Here is a 24,660-nt window from a genome sequence, read left to right as displayed (position 1 = left end):
GATTTCCTTGATTTAAAGCAACAAAGAAAAAATACAGAAAATGAATCTATGTACAACAGTATTCCCTATAAATAAAATAATTCTTGATATTTTATTTAGAAAATGTTTGGACAGGGCCTAAACAAAGAATATTTTCTAAGACATTATGTGGTATAATGGCCTTGAACATTTCTTTATTATGCTATAGTAATAAGTTAAGCCAAACAGCACTAAAATTAAATGTCTGGTGAACCTGATTGTTTTGTCCTGATTGCAGAAATTATTTATTAAAAAATTAATATGCTAGCATCCCAATAAACAAATTAAAATATTATATGACACAAGTCCCCAAGGAAGAAACATAAGTGGCTAATAAACAGGAGAAAATGTTCAACATCAGCTATAGCAAAGACATACAAATTAAAATAACAATGAGATCCAGTTAGCAATTTACATATTCAACTTAGCAATTTAAAATAAAAGTATGAGGAATGCATGGGATCAAAACAACCACCACTAATAAAAAGGCAAGTTTTCAGAACATTTGACCCCAAATTCTTCTTTGTGAAAATGAACTTATCCAAAAAATAATTTAAATGTTTTGTGCAATAAAAAACCCATTGAGCCAAAATATTCACAATAAGCAAATGGCTAAGTAAATTAAAATATCTTGATAAATTTTGAAGTATTATTTGATCATTGAAATTAGATGTTTGTAAGGAATGGGCATATATTGTCATAATAGTTAAAAGTTACGATACGTAATTATAGAGTACAGTTAACACGACTCTCAGTAACATGTTAAAATATGCATAGAAGATAGGAGAAACAAATAAAGTGCAGAAATAATAATGATTCTATCTAGATGGTGGCATCAGTGTTTTACTTTCTTTTTTAACTTTTTAGAACAATATATATTATTTTTATGATCAGAAGTAAGCTGTGTAGTAGTTAAAGAAAGAAATAATTGAATCAGACTTTCCTATCTTGGAAATATGCCTTTGTGACTGGCTTTAATAATGCTGTCCAAAGGGTAGTCCTACTCACCACAGCAGGTTCAATCTTCACACCTGGTGGTTGATCATTTGGGTTACTCTAACATATTATGAAAAAAAGAAAAGACTACATTATTAAAGAAGTCCCATCCTTCATTTAATTTCCTGACAGTATCCTTTCTGCTCTATCTCCTTTCCTTTTCCCCTGCCACCTCCACCCCAATCCACCCTCACACAGATTTATGCTGAGATTTATGCCCATCACCAGACAAACAGAAGAGCTATTATTTAAAATCATCACATGTCACTGAGATGAAGTAATTATTACTTTGACATTCAAGACCTTGGGATTAATATTTTAAGGTTCCCATTGCTCATTTGCTATGTGAACGTTGATGTCTGTGTTTGGCAGGAGAATGAAACGGTATTTAAAGCCAAGTAACAAAAATAGTTAAATGGATACAAACAGTCTCAAGATAAAAACCCTAAAGTACTTGAAATGGCTAAACAGTTCTTTCTTGTTCACATGCAATCCATTCAACTACATACAACAAGCATTAGTGCACCTATTATGTACCCTTGTACTGAATATGCAGGCTAATCTACCTAAGCAGATTGTATGCAGAAGTAATTTTCTATTTCCCCAGAAGATCTACAAAAGAAATCAGCTTAAACTGGTGTGATTAAATCTGACTTGATTTAAAAAAATAGATATTCAATTGAAAGAATAATTAAATATTGGAAAAGGTTTCCCATCAAGGTTGTGAATGGCTAAAAGAGTCGTAAAAATAAGACAAGCATTCAATAAAGACGGATGATTGCCTCAGTGCCATGCAGGCTACAGGGTGGTAGCTAAGTCAGCTGAGCATTTGGATTCTCTTCGATCCTTAATTCTCAATTTTTTAATAGCTGTTTTATGGCATCACTTTAACATCAAACATCAAAGAAAGTAGATTATTCAGTCCAATCCAGCACAAAAGAGGATTAACATTTTATTTAAGGAACTATTCCAGCATCGTGTATATACTGCATTGTAAGAAGACCATTCATTCTTTCATTCTTTCCTTTAGAAATGTTTAGGGAGCACCTACTGGCTGCCAAGCACTAATCTTAGGAGCAAGGGAGTTATAGGAAGCCTATGCCTTCATGCAACTTATATTCTAGTGGGGGAAACAGACAAAAAGAGATAAACAAAAATATGTAATATATAAGTGTAATAACAAAAATAGATTTAGAGAAGAGACAAAGGGAGATGTGAGTGCTATTTTAGTTAACACTGGGCAATAGGGGGTAGAATCTGTTTGAGGAGAACATTTGGAAAGAGATCTGAATTAAATGAGGGAGCAAGCTCTGCAAGTATCTGAAGGAAGAGGAGTCCAAGTAGAGATCAGTGGCACAGAGATTGGATTGGCTTTCATGATCAAGGAAGAAATAGGCACAGGGAGATTTGTAGGAAGTGAGTTCAGAGAAGTAAACAGGAGCTAGACAAGTAAAGTCTCATTGGCCATTGTAAAGATTTAAAATATTACTTTAAAGATGACAGGACTCCACTAGAGAACTGAGAGAAGGGGAGTGACATAATCTGATTTATGATTTTTTAAAAAACTGCTTGGGCTGCTATGTAAAGAATAGATTTGGGGGAAGGGTGGAGTCAGGGAGATGATATAAGAGACTACTGAAATAATTCAGGTGAGAAATGGTGTGGCTTGTACCAGAGGGGTAGCAACAAAGAGGGGTGAGAAGTGGTTAAGCTCTCGATATATTTTGAGATATAACCAACAAGATTTACTAAAAGATGAGATGTGAGCTACAAGAAAAAGAAGAATCAAGGATGAATCTAAAAGTTGTGGTCTGAACTACTGAAAGACGGAGGTGCTAGCAACTGAGATGGGGACAGCTGACGGTGGTGCCCATGTGGGAGGAGAGTGAGATCGGAAACAAAGTTTTCCATATGCTGAGTCTGAGAATTCTATCAGCTGTCCCCATCTCAGTTGCTAGCACCTCCGCCTTTCAGTAGCTCAGACCAAAACTCTTAGATTCATCCTAATTCTATTAGTTGCCCTCTTAGAGTGCCAAAGAGGCAAATGTCAAGAATGTGGCACTAGTGTAGAGGTATGGGCTGGAAGTATAAATTCAGAGATTGCCAGTGTATATAGATGGTATTTTGGTACATATGATAAGAAAATCGCCTTGCAAGATTGCAGATATAGAAGGGATCACAGGTTTAGTCTGGAAGGAGATATGCCAGCATTTAGGGTTATGGGAAAGCCAGTAACAAAAATTGAGAAGAAACTACTGGTGAGATAGGAGGAAAACCAGGAAGGTATGTGTTCCAGGAGATAGGCAGAAAATTTGTTAAATAAGGACGGAGTGATCAAAGTGTCAAATTTTTTTGACACATAAAGTAAATGAAAAATGAGAAATGACATGAGTTTCAATGAGATGGGAGACTACTGGACTGCAATGTCAACTGAAGCATTTCAATGGAGTGGTAGGAAAGAAAATGCTATTGAAACGGGATCAATATACAAAGGGAGATAACAGGAAGCACAGACAGAGCTCTAGAGGAGTTTTACTATTAATACAAAAGGGAGCAGAGAAGCCAGAAGCAGACCCAAGATCAAGGGCACAAAGCTGGGAAACAGGAGACCTCCTAGGAATCCTTGGAATCCTAAGATCTCTATGTTTAGAAAACAAAACAAAATAAATAAAAAGTATTACAACAATTAATGCCTTATTTGATGTAAAATGGAATAAGATTTCCTTTTTGTATCCTCCCATTATTCCACAAACCTGCATTAACAATAGAAGAATTAATGAAAAAACTGTATAGAGCATGTAGTTCTATTTCCTGTAAGAGTATTTTATTAAGTACATTTTATACATAAGGAAACTGAGACACAGAGAGACTAAGAGACTTGCCTAATGTCATGCAACCACAGTAGCAAAGTAGAATTTGGTCTAGGTTGTCTGGCTATGGACTATACACTCTTGTCTCCTTGAAGAAGTGAACATGGTCCCTCACCAACTAGTCATGGAAAGTGCTTTATAGGAAATAAACAGAGCAATATGACAGTGAATAAATGGAGGAGAGGCACCCTTAAATAGGGGACCAGAAACTCCAGAGGCACAAAACAGACCAAGAATTAAATAAAACCCAGATATTCAGAGGCCAAAGGGCAGAGTCTCCAGGTAGAAGAAATACAAAATGCAAAGTCTCTGACATGGAAATAACCTGACATTTTCTTGCAATAGAGCGGAGGCCAGCCCAGGATGCTTGAAGCACAAAGAGCAGGAAAGTCAACCAAATGAGGTTAGAGAGACAGGCAGAAGCCAGATCATGTCTGTCTCACTGGGCCACAGTAAACTGTGTGGCTTTTATTCTAAGTGCAGGTGAAGGATAATTTTTAATGTTCCACGCGGGCTGCAAAATGTATGGCCCATCTCTTGATGGTATATTGCAACATGCTTTTTCTCTTCAAATGTCCAATCTGACTTAACCTTATCTTTTATAATGTTATCCAATGTCTTCCCTCATCCAAAGTCAAAAAGGAGCAACAGTTTATTGAATTGCTCCCTTCTTGAAAAACAATTCTGGGAAAAATTTAACACAAACAAATAACTTTAATATTCTTTTTCTGGTTAGAGTAGACAAACTTCAGGTTCTAAACTTGACATTGACGTTACATATGCAGCTAGTCCTCAGAAAACCACTTGACCATATAATACCTCTATTTCTTCAACTTTTAGAGAGGAAAACCACAAGGTTTAGAGGGATTGTATAAGATTATGAATAATATTTTTAAACTTGTATACCAGTACACACGATTATTACGTTATGAAAAAAGCATGCAATATGGAGTCAAATAATTTTTTTGATGAATACATTTGAGTTTGAAAATAAAGTTTTATTATTTATGGTTTTGTGAAAAGAAAGTCAAATTATTAGTCAAAGTTATCTGAGTAAAAACATCTTTCACAAATAAATGACATGATTTTCAGTTCTGGTCTAGAAAAGTAATCATAAATGTATTAGCTTTTTTTCATTTCTATAAAATGAAGGTATAAATCACATAAGGGAGAAACTTATTTGTATCAAAGATAATGGATAAAGATTGAATATCTTTAATATGAAGAAAAATGATTAAAATCAAACACTGAAGCCAATAGGAAAAAAATGGGCAAAGGATATAATAGATTCTTCCAAGTTCATAATATTGAGAGAGTGGTGTGAGACGAGCAACTTAAATATCATTGATATGGTTGGTCACCTGAAATCTATATAAAAAAGACATTAATCTTTCATACCATTAACCATGGTAGTTTCATATTTAGGAATTCCTCCCAAGAAATGAGAAACAGGAAAGAAGAAAAAGTAGAAGGACTATAAACATCATATCATAGGATATGATTAAATAAGTTATGACAAATTCATAAGTTGTAATAAATGCAGATATTAAGGAAATATATTAGAAGATAATGGGGAAATGCTCTTTATTTAAATGAATTAGAAACAGTATATGCAGTATATATTAGTGATATAGTTGAACGCAAATCCTATAATAATCTGCATTCAAATACATATTCATAGAAAAAATTCTGAAAGGAAATGCAAGAAAATGTTAATAATAACTATTTGTAGGTAGTAGAAATATATGTAATTTATATTATCTTTCTTTGTTGTTTTCTAAAATACTGACAAAGGCCATGAATTGAATTTACAATTAGTAAGAAAGAACAATTTGTAACTATAAATTATGAAATAAAGTGCAGCCGTTAAAATATTCTAACTAAGCTTTGATACTGTAAAATGCAAATTACATTTGTGTAAGCACACCTATCATGAGTTCTTGGGAACTCGTGCCTATAAGAGGTGTGCATATATACACATACACAAATTGTGCATGACACAATGACATAACACTACACATATTTATGAGGACTTGAAGAAATAGGCCTAATTATTTTTTTTTCATAAACATGTATATCTCAACTTCTATTTACTGAGTTTGTCTAATAGCTTTATACACGGGTTGATAAGGTTATATTCTTATAGGGATACAGGTTATAATTCTGAAATGGCTTTATGTTTGTTGTGGGGTTGAATGAATAAGTAACGGGTGTTGGATGGAGACAGCCATGTTGTTCACACCCTCAGAGATGGAAGTTACAGAGAAGCAAAAGAGGAAGACTAGAATGTACTACTGGATAAGAGTTGGAGACATAAACAGGAATTCATGTATACCTTAATATATAAACACAGGGTTAGATACAGACATAATTATATATATATATGTGTGTGTGTGTGTGTGTGTGTGTGTCTGTGTGTGTTACCTAACTCTGTGCACTAAGATGGCTTTGAAGCAATGAATCTCCAGTAGCAACAAACATAACCAGTATACAGATTTTCATTTTTAAATACCATTCTCTAATAAAGGGAACCAGGGGTCCTTGGAGAAATGGTTGATTGCAGGTGTAGGCAAGGAAGTACAAGATGATCCAGGAGCATCTTGAACCAGAAAATAAAGAAGTGCTCAACGAACAAAATGTTGGGGACTGTGATCAAAAGGACATAGGCGCCAACCTGAAAGAGCTTCCACCAGGCTAGATGGCTCACACCTGTAATCTCAACACTTTGGAAGGTCAAGGCAGGAGGATAGCTTAAGATTTAAGCTGAGGAGTCTGAGACCTACCTGGGCAACATAAGGGGACACTGTTTCTACAGAAAAAAAAAAAAAATTAGCCAGGTGTGGCGGCATGTACCTATGGCCTCAGCTACTTGGGAGGCTAAGGTGGGAAGGTCACTTGAGCTTTGACGTGTCACTGCACTCCAGCCTGGGTGACAAAGTGAGACCCTGTCTCAAAAATAAATACAATTAAAAAATAAAAAAATGAAAGAGCTCCCAATGGCTACATCTGAAAGAATCTAAGCAACAAAATAAACAGCAGAGTGTTGGATTATGACCTAAAGTTATATAATATACATAAGTCCATAGCAATATAAATAAATGACTGAATAAATATATAAGTGAGAAAGAAAATACAAATGTGTTATCTTTGAAATATTTATGTAAATTTAAAAATATTACAAAATAAGTTTATTAAAATATTGTTTATAAAGAATAATAAATGTGAAATGTTCTAAATATTTTGCTAGATGAATAAAAGCAGACCAAAAAATGAAATAGACAATATGATTCCAATTTAGAAAATAAAAAGGAAAACATACCAAACAAAAAAAACTACAGCAAAACACAATTTCCTTTCTCAAAGACTGACAAATATAAAAATATTGAAAATACACTGGGTTGTTCAGGCTGTGTAGAAACATTCTGATATAGAGACATGTTGAAGTGAATGTATAATTGGCATCAATTGCCAGGGAAGGCAATACAACAACATGTGTTAACTGAAAATATACCTACCATTTTATCAAAGAGTTCTCCTAATAATTTATCCTGCAGATGCTCTTGCATATATGAGAAATGGCATGTGCACATGATAGTTTACTGCAACATTTTTGATGATGTAGGCAATTTGTGCTGCATATAATCTAAATATCCAGTATTATGGACTAAAGCATGTCTACCCATTAGAATACCACATAGCTGTTAAAAAGAATGATATGACTTTATACATACTGATATGAAAACGTCTCTAAAACATGTTGATATGTTGTCCAGAAGAACAAAGGCAAGGTGCTGATAGTGTGACTATTTGGCTTGATAACAGTATATACTTGCAAGCTTTCTCTCTGCCTCTCTCTTGCAAAGAAATTAGTTAAAGGTGTTTGTCTTCTGGGAGAAGTACTGTCTGATGGCAGATCGAGGAGCATAGATGAGTTACTTTCATTGTATACTGTTTAGAATGTGAATTTTGTAGATTGTTCGTGGTTTATCTATTTTAAAACCTGAAGAGTTCAACACAATCTCTCAAAAATGCAATTCATTTAACAAAGTTTTGATTAGTATTCTGCTAACAAGATAATCAACTGAGTTGACATTTTTACAAAACATTCAGAGGTTTTTAACAGCCTAAACTAATTAATTATACTATAAACTGAGTTTAGCAGTTTACAGCCATTGGGAAAGGAATTATTTACCCTGGAGAAGAAAATGTTGAGACAGTGTTTTCATGTTATAAAGAAGTCACTGAACAGTGGTTAACCTGCTATTTACAATAAATCTGCATTTTTTCTCAAGTGGTTAACGGTCACAGAATATTTTTCTTAGGGGTGCATAGATAAGGCCAGGTATTAAATTAGTATGATTTGAAGAGAAGCAATATATATGACAAAAAGATGTCCAACCTCATGAAAAGAAATTCATACTTAAAATACAAGATACAATTTTTGCTTCTCATGGGCAAAAATAAAAATGTTTGATGTGGTATGCTGGTAAGGATAAAGATAAACTCTGGTGAACTACTGGTACAATTTCTATGGAGGGCAATTTAGCACTAAATGTTAGAAGTTTTTAAAATGTTCACATCCTATATCAAGAAAATTCTACATATATAAAAGAATAATCATTTGCAGTATTGTTTATAAGAATAACAATTTGAAAATTTGCTAAATACCCAGCAATAGTGACTGATAAAAGAAACAATGCTCCATCCATCCAATGGACTATGAATCCATTAAAAAATGAGGCAACTTCATATGTGAGAAAATAAAATGTATTTGTGATATCACTATATTTCAAATAGCAAAGTACAGGACATTGTGTATATACTGCTCTTGTTTGTGTAGAACTTACAAGGAACTGACAGAAGTGCTTACAAATAAGGCTGGGTGCAGTGGCTCACACCTGTCATCCCAGCACTTTGGGAAGCCAAGGTGGGTATATCACCTGAGGTTAGGTGTTCGAGACCAGCCTCGCCAAGGTGGTGAAACCCCGTCTTTACAAAAAATACAAAATTAGCCAGGCATGGTGGCACACACCTGTAATCCCAGCTATTTGGGAGGCTGAGGCAGGAGAATTGCTTCAACCTGGGAGGCAGAAGTTGCAGTAAACTGACATTGTGCCAATGCACTCCAGCCTGGGTGACAGGAGCAAAAACTCCGTCTCAAATAAAAAAAAAAGGGATACACAAGAAACTTTTCATAGTGGTTACTCTTGAGGAGGGGAAATGGGTGACTGGAGTGGGTGGGCAAGAGCGGAATAGAGACTTTTCATTACATACCCTTTAATAATTTGGGATTTTGTAACATTACAGTTTTAATTAATAAAACTTGTGTGATTTTAGGCATTCATCCAATTCCATTATAGAAGCCATTCTTTCAGATTAAGATGTTCTTTCCAAAAATCTGACACACAATCAGCAATTTTAGTTTTAACTGCATGGAATTGTGAATGAAATAAAATTGAGACTAGAATTAAAGACAAGAAAAAACAGAAGAGGTGTGGAGGATGGGTGCGTATGGGACAGCAGATGCTTTTCTGGGGAGTCATGCGTATCCAGTGGCATCTAAATAGAGGGAGATCACCAACATGAAAATCACTGGTTTACCACTTATACTACTATGCTCTTGGCTAGTCCTAGGTTGGAAATTCTTCTGAAGTACTTATAGGGCTCTTCCTGTTTGAAAGCACCTTCATGCTTCAGAACACTTTTACTGTACATCCTATAGGCATGTATAGGCACAGGTGAAAGACTCCATCCAGTGAAGTCTATGGTTCATAAAGAACACTCATTCTTTAATTGAAAAACATTAAATCTCATATTAATATCAATTTAAGGAAAAACATTTTATTTTGGACTCGGGAAGGTTAGATAGGGACTTCATCTACTCTTTTTCAATGTGTACAGAAGTAACAATGTCAGTCTTTAGTCTTACTAAAGAACCAATGAAAAATTAGGCCACATTTGTAGACAAAGATGTTCACTGTGATATTATTTCTAATATAAAAAAACATAAATTCTAAGATTTGGATTGTAGTTAAGTAGTTAAATAAGTATATACCTAGAGTAGAAGATTATACAGCCATTAAAGTGGTATTTAAAAAAACTGATAGAAAATAATTATGAAATGGGAAAAAGTAGGCTACAGTTTTGCCTGTAAAAGGGATCTTCAAGAAGATCATGGAAAATATGTACTTTTTGCACTACAAAAAACTTTCACTCACTTGTTATAAGATCTCTGAACAGACTCTAGTTTGAGGCACTAAGAAGGATAAGACATGAGTTTTACAAGAGCTTCTATCAGAGCAACTTGAATTCTACTAAAATGGAAGCAAGAACAAACGTCAAGTGTATGGTGAAGCTTGGGTGGAAGAATGGCAAAATCATTGATGCCTTACAAAAAAGTTTATGGAGACAATGCTCCAAAGAAATCAGCAGTTTACAAATAGATAACTCATTTCAAGATGGAAAAAGAAGATGTTGAAAACGAAGCCCACAGCAGCAGACCATCTATGTCAATTAACAACAACAACAACAAGTTAATCTTGTTTTGTGCCCTAATTGAAGATGATCAATGGTTAACAGCAGAAACAACAGCCAACACCACAGACATCTCAATTAATTCAGCTTATACAATTCTGACTGAAAAAGTAAACATTGAGCCAACTTTCCACTTGACGGGTGCCAACCCATTGCTCCCAAATCAGCTGCAGGTGTGAGCAGAGATTTCAATGGAAATTTTAACCAAGTGGAATCAAGATCCTAATGCATTTCTTTAAAGAACTGTAACAGGAGATAAACATGGCTTTACCAGTATGATCCTGAAGACAAAGCACAATCAAAGGAATGGCTACCAAGAGGTAGAAGTCATCCACGCAAAGCAAAAGGAAACCAATCAAGAGCAAAGGTCATGGCAATGGTTTTTTTGGGATGCTCAAGACATTTTCGCTGTTGACTTTCCTGAGGGCCAAAGAATGATCACAGCTGCATATTATGAGTGTTTTGAGAAAGTGAGCCAAAGCTTTAGGAAGAAAACTCCTGGGATGCTTCACCAGAGAGTCCTTCTCCACCACAACAATGCTCCTGCTCATTCCTCTTATCAGACAAGAGCAATTTTGGGAGAATTTTCATGGGAAATCATTAGGCATCCATATTACAGTCCTGATTTGGCTTCTTCTGAATTCTTTTTGTTTCCTAATCTTAAAAAATCTATAAAGGGCATTTAATTTTCTTTAGTTAAAATGTAAAAAAGACTGCATTATATGGTTAAATTCCCACAATCCTTAGTTCTCTAGGGATGGAATAAAATGCTGGTATCATTGCTTTAAATAGTGTCTTGATGGGGTTTATGTTGAGAAATAAAGTTTATATTTTTATCTTTTAATTCCATTTAACACGAACTTTTCAAAGTATCTTTATGTATTTGATTCCATCTTTCATATTAATACGTTTTTCTTTCTTTTCTTTTCTTTTTTTTTTTTGAGATAGGGTCTTACTCTGTCACCTAGGCTGCAGTGCAGTGGCACAATCTTGGATCACTGCAACCTCTGCCTCACCTCCTGATTAGCTGGAATTACAGGTGCCCACCACCAGGCCTGGCTAATTTTTGTATTTTTGGTAGAGATGACATTTCCCCATGTTGTCCAGGCTGGTCTCAAACTCTTAACCTTAAGTGACCTACCTGCCTTGGCCTCCCAAAGTGCTGGGATTACAGGTGTGAGCCACCATGCATGGCCAATATATTTTTCTTGTATAGAGAAAAGAAACAAAAGGACATGCAATGATACGATTATGTGTATTGGCAGGAAATGTGAATACTTCATATTTTCATTTTATTTACACTTTTATATATTTTCCAAATTCCCTGCGGTAGCTACTTATTTCTGTAAAAATGCTATAGAGTTATTAAAACAATCAAATATGTGAAAAGTAACTTAACATATATAATAAACCTAAAAACAGGTTGAGTTTTTTAACCTGACTTTTAATACACCAACAACTGGCTAATATGCAGAAAACATATGGCACATATAAAATATACTTTCGAAATCCATGTTGATTAGCAAAGATTTGCCATATACAAAGCAAACTGGATAAAATTAAACTAAATTTAATTGTTTATCTTAGTAAATGTATCTAAACGAATGTGTTTTTAAGTTTGGTATTGCTCAGTTTGATAGAATATTTATAGCAATTAAATAATGAGTCTTAATAATTGTGCTAGCAGGGGGCCATTTCTCAATTATTCTTTGCATTCTGCAGCTCTGATCTATGTTCAGTATGCCCACCAGTTCCAAGTGATTTCCAATAGCATGGAGCTAAAGGAGAAATGAGCTGAGTCCATATTCCATTTAAGTGTTCACTTACATAACTATATGTAACATCATATAAAATGATGATGCTGCTGTCCAGTAGACAAGCTACATACTCTAAATTTACAAAAAAAAATTGTATTTGTTTTCTTTACCTGAGAAGTAAAGCCAGCTTTGCCTTGAGCTCTTCACAACTCATATCTTCATTCTCCTTTCATAAGAATTCCATTGGGGATCCAAATTATGGTCTTTGAATGGTTTTCTTCCACGTAAGACTAATTGCCCTATACAGGAATCAAACCTGCAATTGTAAACTCATTAGCACCATATTCTAACCAATGTGCTTCCATCAACAGAACGCTGACCATAAGTGGCTTTCAGGAAAAAGATACATTCCTGGGGTAAGGATAAAGTTTAAGGTTATAAGGAAAGTACTAAGCATTAACTTTTTTCCTTCAAGTGCATTGTAGCAAGTTGGCACACATTGAAGTCCTAACAAATAGAGGATGAGAACTTGATTCATTGACTGCACATCCCGAGATTTGGTTCTGGATTTGCATCTGAATAGACGCCCATCTTTCGAACACAGATAAAACTTTGTAAGAACAGTTCCTGAGATGATGCTGATATCAGCTATTGCATGCTGAATTCTTACCAAATGATTTGCTTTCTGTTACCTAAATAGAGCAAATATTCAGTATTCAGTATTACTTGTTTTATTCTCTCACATTTTACCCTAATGTCTAAAATATTTTTCTTTCTTATTCACTTATTCTTTAAATCAATTTTTACATTTATTTCTTGTAAGACTTCATACTGTTTATGAAAGGGTCTAGTAACTTCAATATCTATTATTGTGAGCCTTTTGCCGGAAAGAATAAAATGAGTAGTTTAAATTTATATTAAGCTTAAGAAAATAATTTTCCATTTGCTGATTTTTGAATAAGTAAATGGGAGTCAGCTAAATTGGTTAGAATATGGTGCTAATGAGATTACAATTGCAGGTTTGATTCCTGTATAGGGCAATTAGTCTTATGTGGAAGAAAACCATTCAAAGGCCACAATTTGGATCCTCGATGGAATTCTTATGAAAGGAAAATGAGAGTATGAGTTGTGAAGAGCTCATGGCAAAGCTGGCTTTACTTCTCAGGTAAAGAAAACAAATACTTTTTTTTTTTGTAAATTTAGACCAGGAAATCTCATGGCAAGGAGAGTTCATGGATATTGGGATCAAATGAGATTACACTGATACTATAAAATGTTTTTTATAGACTTGAGTGGCACACAATCAAAACGATAGTTCATAAAATTAGAGTTAAGGATTTCATCCTAGGATTGTTTGGGACTAAGCAATAGACTAATTTATGGAAACAACTGTTTTGCTCATACAAATCCAGCACTGTGGTGTCTGTGGAATTATTCATAAACCTGTCAAAGAATGTAAAAGTAAATCTAGAAGAAATGGATAAATTCCTCGACACATACACCCTCTCAAGACTAAACCAGGAAGAAGTTGAATCTCTGAATAGACCAATAACAGGCTCTGAAATTGTGGCAATAATCAATAGCTTACCAACCAAAAAAAGTCCAGGACCAGATGGATTCACAGCCGAATTCTACCAGAGGTACAAGGAGGAGCTGGTACCATTCCTTCTGAAGCTATTCCAATTAACAGAAAAAGAGGGAATCCTCCCTAACTCATTTTATGAGGACAGCATCATCCTGATACCAAAGCCGGGCAGAGACACAACCAAAAAAGAGAATTTTAGACCAATATCCTTGATGAACATTGATACAAAAATCCTCAATAAAATACTGGCAAACCGAATCCAGCAGCACATCAAAAAGCTTATCCACCATGATCACGTGGGCTTCATCCCTGGGATGCAAAGCTGGTTCAACATACGAAAATCAATAAATGTAATTCAGCATATACACAGAACCAAAGACAAAAACCACATGATTATCTCAATAGATGCAGAAAAGGCCTTTGACAAAATTCAACAACCCTTCATGCTAAAAACTCTCAAGAAATTAGGTATTGATGGGACATATCTCAAAATAATAAGAGCTATCTATGACAAACCCACAGCCAATATCATACTAAATGGGCAAAAACTGGAAGCATTCCCTTTGAAAAGTGGCACAAGACAGGGATGCCCTCTCTCACCACTCCTATTCAACATAGTGTTGGAAGTTCTGGCCAGGGAAATCAGGCAGGAGAAGGAATTAAAGGGTATTCAATTAGGAAATGAGGAAGTCAAATTGTCCCTGTTTGCAGATGACATGATTGTATACCTAGAAAACCCCATTGTCTCAGCCCAAAATCTCCTTAAGCTGATAAGCAACTTCAGCAAAGTCTCAGGATACAAAATCAATGTACACAAATCACAAGCATTCTTACACACCAATAACAGACAAACAGAGAGCCAAATCATGAGTGAACTCCCATTCACAATTGCTTCAAAGAGAATAAAATACCTAGGAATCCAACTTACAAGGGATGTGAAGGACCTCTTCAAGGAGAACTACAAACCACTGCTCAATGAAATAAAAGAGGATACAAACAAATGGAAGAACATTCCATGCTCATGGGTAGGAAGAATCAGTATTGTGAAAATGGCCATACTGCCCAAGGTAATTTATAGATTCAAAGCCATCCCCATCAAGCTACCAATGACTTTCTTCACAGAATTGGAAAAAACTACTTTAAAGTTCATATGGAACCAAAAAAGAGACCACATCGCCAAGTCAATCCTAAGCCAAAAGAACAAAGCTGGAGGCATCACACTACCTGACTTCAAACTATACTACAAGGCTACAATAACCAAAACAGCACGGTACTGGTACCAAAACAGAGATATAGATCAATGGAACAGAACAGAGCCCTCAGAAATAATGCCGCATATCTACAACCATCTGATCTTTGACAAACCTGACAAAAACAAGCAATGGGGAAAGGATTCCCTATTTAACAAATGGTGCTGGGAAAACTGGCTAGCCATACGTAGAAAGCTGAAACTGCATCCCTTCCTTACGCCTTATACAAAAATTAATTCAAGATGGATTAAAGACTTACACGTTAGACCTAAAACCATAAAAACCCTAGAAGAAAACCTAGGCAATACCATTCAGGACATAGGCATGGGCAAGGACTTCATGTCTAAAACACCAAAAGCAATGGCAACGAAAGCCAAAATTGACAAATGGGATCTAATTAAACTAAAGAGCTTCTGCACAGCAAAAGAAACTACGATCACAGTGAACAGGCAACCTACATAATGAGAGAAAATTTTCACAACCTACTCATCTGACAAAGGGCTAATATCCAGAATCTACAATGAACTCAAACAAATTTACAAGAAAAAAACAAACAACCCCATCAAAAAGTGGGCGAAGGACATGAACAGACACTTCTCAAAAGAAGACATTTATGCAGCCAACAGACAGATGAAAAAATGCTCATCATCACTGGCCATCTGAGAAATGCAAATCAAAACCACAATGAGATATCATCTCACACCAGTTAGAATGGCGATCATTGAAAAGTCAGGAAACAACAGGTGCTGGAGAGGATGTGGAGAAATAGGAACACTTTTACACTGCTGGTGGGACTGTAAACTAGTTCAACCATTGTGGAAGTCAGTGTGACGATTCCTCAGGGATCTAGAACTAGAAATACCATTTGACCCAGCCATCCCATTACTGGGTATATACCCAAAGGATTATAAATCATGCTGCTATAAAGACACATGCACACGTATGTTTATTGCGGCACTATTCACGATAGCAAAGACTTGGAACCAACCCAAATGTCCAACAACGACAGACTGGATTAAGAAAATGTGGCACATATACACCATGGAATACTATGCAGCCATAAAAAATGATGAGTTCATGTCCTTTGTAGGGACATGGATGAAACTGGAAACCATCATTCTCAGCAAACTATCACAAGGACAGAAAACCAAACACCGCATGTTCTCACTCATAGGTGGGAACTGAACAATGAGAACACATGGACACAGGAAGGGGAACATCACACTCTGGGGACTGTTGTGGGGTGGGGGGATGGGGAAGGGATAGCATTAGGAGATATACCTAATGCTAAATGACGAGTTAATGGGTGCAGCACACCAACATGGCACATGTATACATATGTAACTAACCTGCACATTGTGCACATGTACCCTAAAACTTAAAGTATAATAATAAAAAAAAAAGACACATGCACACGTATGTTTATAGCGGCACTATTCACAATAGCAAAGACTTGGAACCAACCCAGATGTCCAACAATGATAGACTGGATTAAGAAAATGTGGCACATATACACCATGCAATACTATGCAGCCATAAAAAATGATGAGTTCATGTCCTTTGTAGGGACATGGATGAAATTGGAAATCATCATTCTCAGTAAACTATGGCAAGAACAAAAAACCAAACACCGCATATTCTCACTCATAGGTGGGAATTGAACAATGAGAACACATGGACACAGGAAGGGGAACATCACACTTCGGGGACTGTTGTGGGATGGGGGGAGGGGGGAGGGATAGCATTGGGAGATATACCTAATGCTAGATGACGAGTTAGTGGGTGCAGCGCACCAGCATGGCACATGTATACATATGTAACTTACCTGCACATTGCGCACATGTACCATAAAACCTAAAGTATAATAAAAAAAAAATTGAAAAAAAAAAAAAAGATGAGTTCATGTCCTTTTTAGGGACATGGATGAAGCTGGAAACCATCATTCTCAGCAAACTATTGCAAGGACAAAAAACCAAACACTGCATGTTCTCACTCATAGGTGGGAATTGAACAATGAGAACACATGGACACAGGAAGGGGAACATCACACTCTGGGGACTGTTGTGGGGTGGGGGGAGGGGGGAGAGATAGCATTAGGAGATATACCTAATGCTAAATGACGAGTTAATGGGTGCAGCACACCAACATGGCACATGTATACATATGTAACAAACCTGCACGTTATACACATGTACCCTAAAACTTAAAGTATAATAATAATAAAATTTAAAAAAATGTAAAAGTAGATAGTCATGGTAAATGGCAGATGCTTATGTCCACTACAAAGCTAGTTTAAAGTTTCATTTTTAGTTGTCTGCTGACTGTTCAATCTTCAGAGAAACTTCCAGTTCACCTTAATTAAATTAGGTAATGCAATTCATGGGTTGTTTCTGGACCACTGCTGTTCTCACTCTAATGGTAATCAATGAAAAAGTATGAGGCTCACCTATAAAACAGAAAATAAAAAGTGCATATAAAATTTCAGAAAAGCAGTTCTTGATTACATGGGCAGTATACTAACTGGCTAAAATTGGTTAACAGTAGAAATCAGTTCAGTATAATAGTTGCTATATTTTTTAACTCCTTCTTTACTAAAAACTATTTTGCTTTGAGAAGATTTTCTTATAACTCCTCTCAACAAATTGTATCTTCATTCAAAAATACAAAAGCTTGCTTTGTACTTGACCTGAGGTTGCTGCTACTAATCTGTTAGCCCGAAGGAGAAAGGCAGGTTCTGAGTATTAGATTTCTTTTTAGATGCACTGAAAAAAAAACCTTAAAAATAAAACCCCAAAGTAGCAAGTGATGTTTCAACAGAGAGAAGAAAATTCAACTGAGGAGAGTCTGCTTGTCTCTATTTCACAAAAACAATTCAAATATTCATCAAATATTTAATATATGTATACACCAGACTTTGTTTTGTTAGAGGTTCAGGGATTAGAAATGAAAAGCTCACAACAAACCAATTCCTGACTTTAAAATATTTACAATCTTTTAATATAGATAACCAAGAAGCTTAAGTGTTTTATATATGTATATATATATATATATAGAAGTACTTGTATGTCATATGAGCAGGTAACCTATGTGGAGGCTGGTCACAGGATTGAAACATGAAGTAAATCTTGAAGAGCAAAAAGAAGTAATAAAGAGAGACAAAGGAATGCTAACTAAGTATGATCAGATCATTATGGCTGCAGCATTACATGTGTTTGTACTGGTTTCATAAGGCTATGATAGGAAAAATAAACATAGCAACAACAACAAAACAGCAACAACAACAAAACAGCAACAACAAAATAGTAACAGTGGCTAAAGTTATATAGTTTCTATTTTGTGCCAGGCATCATTCTGAGCATGTTACCTATATTAACTCATTTAATCTTCTCAACAATAACTTCTAAAAATAATACCATTATTTCTAATATTTTACAAATGAGTATATAGAGGCCTATGGAATTTAAGTGACTTAAGTGACTTGCCAAAGGTAATCCAACTAACTATTGAGCTAGAACTTAAACTCAGACACTTTGGTCAGAGTTGAGGATTAAAGAGGTAAGTATAATCTTGTATATCACAGTAAAGTTTGACATTAATTCTGAGGATGATACAGAAAAAATAAAAAATTTAAGCAAAACAAAAACAAAAGCAAAAACAAAACTCAGGTTTATATTTTAGAGAACTTGCTTAGGCAGAAGTGTTGAGGATGGCTTGTAAGGAAATGAGATACTGTCAGGGCCATTGGTAAGTTCTTAAATCAGTCCTAACAAGAAATCACAAGGGCCTGATAGAAAGCAGAAGGCAGATGACAAATATCTCTTAGCAGAAGAAAAAATTATGTTGAAATTTTCAGCATTTCTAACAGAATCTTCTAGCTAGAGATAGTATCACACCAGTTAAATTGCGGTGGTGGTGGGGGAGGCGAGTCTAAAAAATAAATAAGAAAAATGGGAAAAACTACAAATAGGCAAATATAATTTAAAATGATGGTAAATTTTGTTCAGAAGACAAAACTGATTCTGCCTAATCCTTGCTTCAGAATAGTATTGCTAGAATACACTGAATACATAGATAGGCCTAGAAAATTTATGAAGGTTTGTGTTGTGACCTAATCGAGTTGTTTTTTACAAGTCATTTGTTTGGCTAGAGTATTCTTTAATCATATAACATAAAAGTTACTTTGTAATAAAAATATCTTGATTGCTTAGTAAAGTGAGAAGGTTCACTAGGTAAGTATGTTCTGAAGAGGGTCTAAAATTTAAGTCATTACATCATGCATTTTACAAAAAAGTTTTCAGATAAACTTGCTCTATGATGGGTGTCATTTCCTTAAGAAAATAAAGAAATCGAAGGTAGTTTAAGATCAAAACAAAATATACATATATAGTCCATACTGACAAACAATAATGGAAGTGGCTTTATACTCAGTATAAAGACAAAATACTAGCAACACATCATCCCTGATGCTGTAATCTTTTGGCAGAGGAACTTTTCAGCATTTTGCTTTATGCTTCCCTATAATTTTATGGTTTATCAGTTGATGCTTAATCAGTAGGACTGTGTTAACTAACGCTATTCAGTGGCTCATCATTAAGAATTCTTTTTCAAACTCCAACACAAATAGGAGGACAATTTGAAGTAAAGACCTTCTCCATCTGAAGTATTTGTTTCTTGAAGGATGCTTGATTGGCCTTAAGCATAGTGAATGTAATAATAACATTTGAAGTAGATATGTGCATCAGTTCTAGAGGTCTCTAGCTGAAATCTATTTACTTACTTACCTCTAGAGGAAAATCTCTAATGTCTCTCTGAATTTTCTAAGCTATTTTAGGTTAGCTCCAGCTGAAAACATTATTTTTATTTCCCAATATTATTTTGATGACTAAATGCTGTATCATTAAAGATGATGACTTGTAAAATGAATGTGTGAATGACAATAATTAAAAATAGACAAATTAGCTTCAAAATTATCAAAATATTTATACTCAGTTTTTTACTAAGCTTTTGGTCTAAGTAAAACATAAAAATCATAATGATAATCATAAGATAATGATCACAACAAATTATAGCAGTTTATATTTAATAACCAGATCCTATTACCTATTTTTACATTTCACCTTTTCTTCATAACAACCTAATTATTATTTTCATGTTAAGGATGAAATGACTATGGCTTGGACAGTTTCAGGAATTTATCCATATTTCCAGTTAGAAGCCAGGATTAGCTTGCTTGAGTCTAAAGTCTACATTATTAATCATTATTCTGTGCAGTTTATTTGATGACAAACAAAAACTAAAACTGAATTAAACTTTAGTATATAGAATCACTAATACTCAGCTTGCCAGTTATTAAGTCTCAGCTCCAAATAAACTCATTTATACTTGGCTCTGATGCTGGGGCTGGGACTGTAAACTAACTTTCTCCTTAGCCATATGCATCCATTGAGATTCTTTCAATGGGGGACGTTAAAGAGAGATTGCAAGGCAGGAAGACAGAGAGGGGATATTCTTCCTGTTCTCTTGTAGGATATTACAGCTGTCTGACAATCATCTAATGTTCAAAAATTAATGTCATTTTATTCATAGAAAACTGCAATGATTTTGCTTATTCAGTTTCAAACATTTTTCTTTTACAAAATGGGATAATTGAGATCCTCTTTAAAATGTAGTTTAAATGTCTTAAAAAGTACCTTGTAAAATATTTATTAATTTTGAAAATTATTTTAAAGTTTAAAATAAACCACATGTGGCCGGGAGTGGTGGCTCACGCCTGTAATCCCAGCACTCTGGGAGGCCGAGGTGGGCAGATCACGAGGTCAGGATATCGAGACCATCCTGGCTAATATGGTGAAACCCTGTCTCTACTAAAAATGCAAAAAAATTAGCCAGGCATGGTGGCAGGCGCCTGTAGTCCCAGCTACTCAGGAGGCTGAGGCAGGAGAATGGCGTGAACCTGGGAGGCGGAGCTTGCAGTGAGCCGAGATTGTGCCACTGCACTCCAGCCTGGGCGACAGAGCAAGAATCCGTCTCAAGAAAAATAAATAAATAAATATATAAATAAATAAATAAATAAAATAAAATAAACCACATGTAATAGGGAAAAGCAAAGTAGATAAGTTTATAGCAGCAGTAAAAATAAAACTGAAGACTACATCTGTAAACCAGCAATTCTTTTTTATTCTTTTAAAAAATATTTAAACTCTTTTTATGATAGGCATTTCAACATACACAAAAATAAAAAAGAACAGTATATAATAAACCCACGTTACACATAAGTTTCAATAAGAGTTTGCTGATTTTGGTTCTTCTATTCCCATCCATACTATGTATTTTACTTTATTTATTTTCTGAAGTTTTTTAATCCCTGAAGACATTTCACTTCTTTTCAACATAAAAGACAGTAACTTTTTAAACTACAGAACCTTTAATATATCTAACATTAACCATAATTTCTTAATGTCTTCTAATATCCAGTTGATGTTCAAATTTCCATATTGTCTCAAAAATGTCTTCTGCCATTGATTTGTTCACATTAAAACAAAACGGCCCACACTTGTGTTTGTTGTCCTTTGTATGTCTCTTTCCTTTGTTTCCCCTTTTACAAAGTACAGTTACAAAGACTGTAAAAAGTACAATTTGAAATCGAAGCTGTGATAGCAAGCATCCTTATTCTCCCATTCTCCATATTAGGTGAAGAGATTTTAATATTTCAGCACTAAATATGAATAAGTGAGGTTATTTACTTTGTAAAATTTCTGTTATTTTATACATGGCTGACGACTTCTACATGTGTCATTTAACTTCCCTGAGTCTCCCAAATTTTCTGTAAGTAGTTAGATCTAGAGGTTTGAGTGATTCCAGTTTTTTTTTTTTTTTTTTGTGGCATGAATGCCCCATATATAGTGTTGTGAATTCTGCCAAACAGCAATTGTCTCACTGAACGTAAACATATTTAAATATTAAATAATAAATATTTACACAAATAATATATAAATATAAAATATAGGCTGGGTAGAGTCGTGATGCTTATAATCCCAGCACTTCGGGAGGCTGAGGCAGGCAGATCACATGAGCTCAGAAGTTTGAGACCAGCCTTGGCAACATGGCAAAACACCATCTCTACAAAAAATAAAAAAATTAGCTGGGTATAGTAGCACGCACCTGTGGTCCCAGCTATTCGGGAGGCTGAGGTGGGAGGATCATTTGAGCCTAGGAGCTGTAGGTTGCAGTGAGCCAAGATGGCATCACTGCATTCCAACCTGGGCAACTGAATGAGACCCTATCTAAAAAAAAAAAAAAATACATATATATATATATATATGCATTTATAATATAAATACAAAATACAAATATATAAATTACAGACTTGTATAATTAACATAGACAAAAGTGGGTTTATTTCAGGAAAGCATTGTTGGTTTAACATTATAAAATCATTCAATACATTTTATTATATTTATAGAATAATGATGAAAAATAGGATTATCTCAATAGACATATAAGAATTTGACAAAATTCAAAATGTATTCATAACTCATAGCAGCCTAGGAATATAAGAGATATGCTATAACTGATAAAGAATTTCTTTAAAAATATCTTTAGCAAGCATCATTTTTAATGGTGGAATACTAAATTTTTTTCAGCTAATATTGGAAATGAGAAAAGGATGCTCAATATTACATTTACTTCAAATTATACTTTTACTGTGATACAAAGTGTGCCATGAATTTGACAATTTGCCCTCTATCATGCTTCATTTTTCTTCATAGTACTTTTGAAGAAAATATTCAAATTTTCTAACTTCCTAACATATCATATATTTATTTTTATATCTCCTGTTGTCAGAATGTGAGCCCCAAGAGAGAAGGGACTTTGTCTTTTGTATTCATTGCTGTATTTCCTGTGCCTGGCACATGGTAGATGCCCAATAATAAATGTATTTTGAGACTAAAAGTAACAAGCCCAAAAATGTTCTTTATATATGAAAATCTGAGTCCATCTTATTATTTTTTCATGAAATTCATTTTCCTCTTCTATTTAGGTGACATTTTTCTGAGTACGTAATTTATGTAGAAAATTTGCAAAATACAGAAAAGTAGAAAAAGAAAAACCTACCATTCAGTGGCAATTTCTTGCTAACATTTGGAAGACTTTCCTAATTAAAAAAAAAAAAATCTGTGCAAAAATATATCCTTTTGGTGTATCTAAAATTAAGCTGATTCTAAATCTATTTTATTCTTTTCTGTATTAGACTGTTTTCATGCTGCTATAAAGAACTGCCCAAGACTGGGTAATTTATAAAGAAAAGAGGTTTAATTAATTGGCTCACAGTTCCACAGGGCTGGGGAGGCCTCAGGAAACTTACAATCATGGTGAAAACAGAAGCAAACACATCCTTCTTCACGTGGCAACAGGAGAGAAAAATGAGTGTCCAGTGAAGGGTGAAGCCCCTTATAAAACCATCAGATCTCCTGAGAACCAACAACTCTGTATCACAAGAACAGAAGGGGGAAAACTACCCCAATGATTCGATTATTTCCATCTGGTCCCTCCCATGAGGATTATGGGAACTACAATTCAAGATGAGATTTGGGTGGGGACACAGCCAAACCATATCATTTTCCATATCGTTTTAATTACTTAATGGATGAATGAACACAATTTAACTATTTTCTCTCATTTGGCTGTTTTCAGTATCTCCTTATTAAAGAAAACAAACACTAAAACAAACATCCTTCTGTATATCCACGATTATCCCATAGAGCAAATTACTGAAATGGAAATTTCTAACTGAAGTAGCATGCACATACTAAGGATCATGATTAATATTTTACTTTCTCTTTTTTTATTGATTCTAATGTTGCTATTTTAATTTACATTTTTTATCTAGTCTCATTCACCTGATGATCACATCCCATCTCATAGCTTTAAATATTGTCTATATGCTAATGATTCCCATATTTATACCTATACTTCAGATATCTCCCTGAATTCCAAATTCATAAAGTTAATTATCTAACTGACATTTCTACCTGAATGCTTTATTTTAATTTGCATCTCAAATTTAAACTGTGCAAAATTGAGCTCCTACACTTTTACTCCACGGGGATTGCTCTTCTTCCTGTCTTTACCATCACAGTTAATGACAATTCTATCTTTCTTGTTTTTCAGGTGAAAACCCCTGAAAATCATCTTTGATACTCTGGGAAGGCAAAAGTTAGCAGCAGGCTTGCAATTTGTTTGCCTTTGTAACACATCTGGGAAAGAATGAGATAAGCCAGTTTGATTCCTCTGTAAACTTGCCAATCACGATCCTACCAAACATACAAATAGTATTTACTACTGGGGAGTTCTTATCTATGGAATGCTTTTAGCAGGATGTATCTGGTCTAGTCTAGGATAACTTAGGCTGGAAAAAACAAAACAAAACAAAACAAAACTTGGAGTCTATGAATTTATAAGGCATGGTTCCATTAAAAAATCACATAAATTATATAATTAAAGAAATATAAAAAGAAGATGCTTCATAACTGAAATGACTCATTCTGTGCAAGCAATGTATCACATATATTTCTTAATCTCTCATGCTAAATTTGAACCAGAGCATGTCCTCACACATGAAGAAGACATTTTATGGAGTTACACCTGAT

General features: G+C 34.7%; 1 protein-coding gene across 4 annotated transcripts in view; it reads right to left on the bottom strand.

The window, feature by feature from the left end:
* Positions 1 to 24,660, bottom strand: part of B3GALT1 (beta-1,3-galactosyltransferase 1) — a 371,348-nt gene that overhangs the window by 326,728 nt on the left and 19,960 nt on the right. The window contains exon 1 of one of the 4 annotated variants that reach the window (XM_054549435.2): positions 1,027 to 1,683. The exons of the other annotated variants lie outside the window; for them this stretch is intronic. The gene's annotated coding sequence lies outside the window, so the exon portion shown is untranslated. Of the gene's footprint in view, positions 1 to 1,026; positions 1,684 to 24,660 lie in introns of those variants that run through there. 4 annotated transcript variants of the gene reach the window in all.

The sequence above is a fragment of the Pongo abelii genome, chromosome 11, assembly GCF_028885655.2.
Source record: "Pongo abelii isolate AG06213 chromosome 11, NHGRI_mPonAbe1-v2.0_pri, whole genome shotgun sequence".
NCBI lineage: Eukaryota > Metazoa > Chordata > Mammalia > Primates > Hominidae > Pongo > Pongo abelii.
Note: the sequence above shows the minus strand (reverse complement) of the source record. Positions and strands in the feature narration are given on the sequence as shown.